The sequence below is a fragment of the Elephantulus edwardii genome, unplaced genomic scaffold, assembly GCF_000299155.1.
Source record: "Elephantulus edwardii isolate Elephantulus edwardi_28Jun2011 unplaced genomic scaffold, EleEdw1.0 scaffold00010, whole genome shotgun sequence".
Classification (NCBI taxonomy): domain Eukaryota; kingdom Metazoa; phylum Chordata; class Mammalia; order Macroscelidea; family Macroscelididae; genus Elephantulus; species Elephantulus edwardii.
Window position 1 is genome coordinate 1408095 of NW_006399760.1, and position 1944 is coordinate 1410038.

Sequence of the window (1944 nt, forward strand, 5' to 3'; positions counted from 1 at the left end):
CCCCCCCAGGTGCCTGTCGGGGCCTGGGTTTCAGCTGTCCACACCACAGCAGTGGGCAACGAGCTTGAAGCCCCTGATGGCTCTGGGCGCTGACTCTCACCAGTGGCTATGGATGAAGTCACAGGCAATTTTCAGCCAGCGCCAGAAGATTTAATGAACTCTTAACTAATAATGACTTTTTCTCCAGCAGGTGTCACTATTAAGATTCTTAAAGCTAAACATCAAGTCTTGCTCTCCCTCTGTCTTCCTGTAACTGAACTACAGAATAATGAAATATAAGAAGATGTGTGTTGGATAAGACATACTGTCTAAAAAAGGGAACAAAAGACACTCTATATTTTTATAATAATACAGTGCAAGCAATTCTACCATTTCTGAAAGCTTACTAGTTAAAAATGGAAAATAAGAAAAATTAAAATAATAGTAAAACAACACAAAGCCATTTCCTTGCTATGATAGCTGAATTGTTTGATTTTTTAAATTATGTAGCTTAACATTTCCACTGGACACATTTATAGAACATAACACACTTGTGTATATATCTAAGTATATAAAATAGTACCTCAGTCAGTGTGCTAAATTTTGAATGTATCCTGGTCAACAAAATTGATATGCTCCCTGTTCTCAGAGCCAATAATCTAATATGAATGAGAGGAGTTATACCCAACCAACTCTAATTAATAGTGGAAGTCTATCAAAATAAGAAAACAAAACAAATTTGAACCAGAAATTGTGCTTCTGGAAATAGAAACCTTTCACACATTTGTACTAGACATACATACATACAAGAATATTAATTGTAGTGTTACTTTTAACAGTTAATGACAAACTAAAAATAAGAAATAAAAATTAGATATGATACGGAACAAAGAAATGGAAGAAAAACAAAAATATATGGAAACAATTTGTCCTAAGGACTAAGGACCACACAAATCTCAGCTTCCACATCCTTGAGACCAGAAGAACTAGATGATGTACAGCTACCACCACTAACCACAGTAAAAAGAGATCCCAGGAGAGAATCCTGGATAGACCTGGGGGAAATATGGAAAAAAGCATAAAAAAGGCCATGCTCAGGGCTGATGTGGACTGGTAAAAACCTAAGACTGTGGCCCTCATTTATGCTTCCAACTTGGAACAAAACCTCCATGGCTAGACTTCCAACCAAACATTGACTCATTGCTGACTCTCCAGGGGGTTTTCAGAAGCAGTAAATCTCATGGAAAGAGAATGTCCATCCTTTCCCTTGGGAGCAGCTGATGGATTAAAATCACCTGGCTTTGGGATTGCAGGACAGCTTCTTACCACTAGGCCACCAGAGCTCCTTACACAGGCCTAGAATTGTGACCAATGTCACTAGAGAGGCACTCACCCCTTAGAATAACCTACTATATAAGGTCAAAAGAGGAGCATTTGCCCAAACAGAAAACCCTGAAGGAAGGAAGGTATAGAACAGAAATATTAATGGGGGTGAGAATTACAGGGAGAAAATGGGAAAAGTGTGATTACACTGTGGACATTTTAATTAATACTATTACAGAAAATGTACATACATCATGAAATTTCAGAAAAACCAATGTGTTGTATAAACTTTAAAAAAATATTAATAAAAATAAAATAAAGAAGAATGCCACCACCAGTAAAGGGGGGGAGAAGGGTGTTTCTAGCTGGAGGTTGTTTTGAATAAAATTGCTTTGATGTACACTCTTTCATTATGGATATACATTTTAATTGTTCTCAGTAAATGTCTACTAGTAAAACTGTGGCACCATGAAATTTTACTATATTCAAAAGTTCTTTGTACAGACCGTTTATAACATGTTGTTGTTGTTGTTATGTGCCGTCAAGTCGCCTGCGACTCATAGCGACCCTATGTACAACAGCCCTAAACTCTGCTCTGTCCTGTGCCAATTGCACTGTCTCTGACACTCCCATCCCAATTAT

At 37.6% G+C, this 1944-nt stretch overlaps 1 protein-coding gene across 1 annotated transcript in view; it reads right to left on the reverse strand.

Moving 5' to 3' along the window:
• The window catches only part of ACMSD (aminocarboxymuconate semialdehyde decarboxylase), a 93805-nt gene that overhangs the window by 6313 nt on the left and 85548 nt on the right, over window positions 1-1944 (reverse strand). The gene's annotated exons all lie outside the window — the stretch shown is intronic.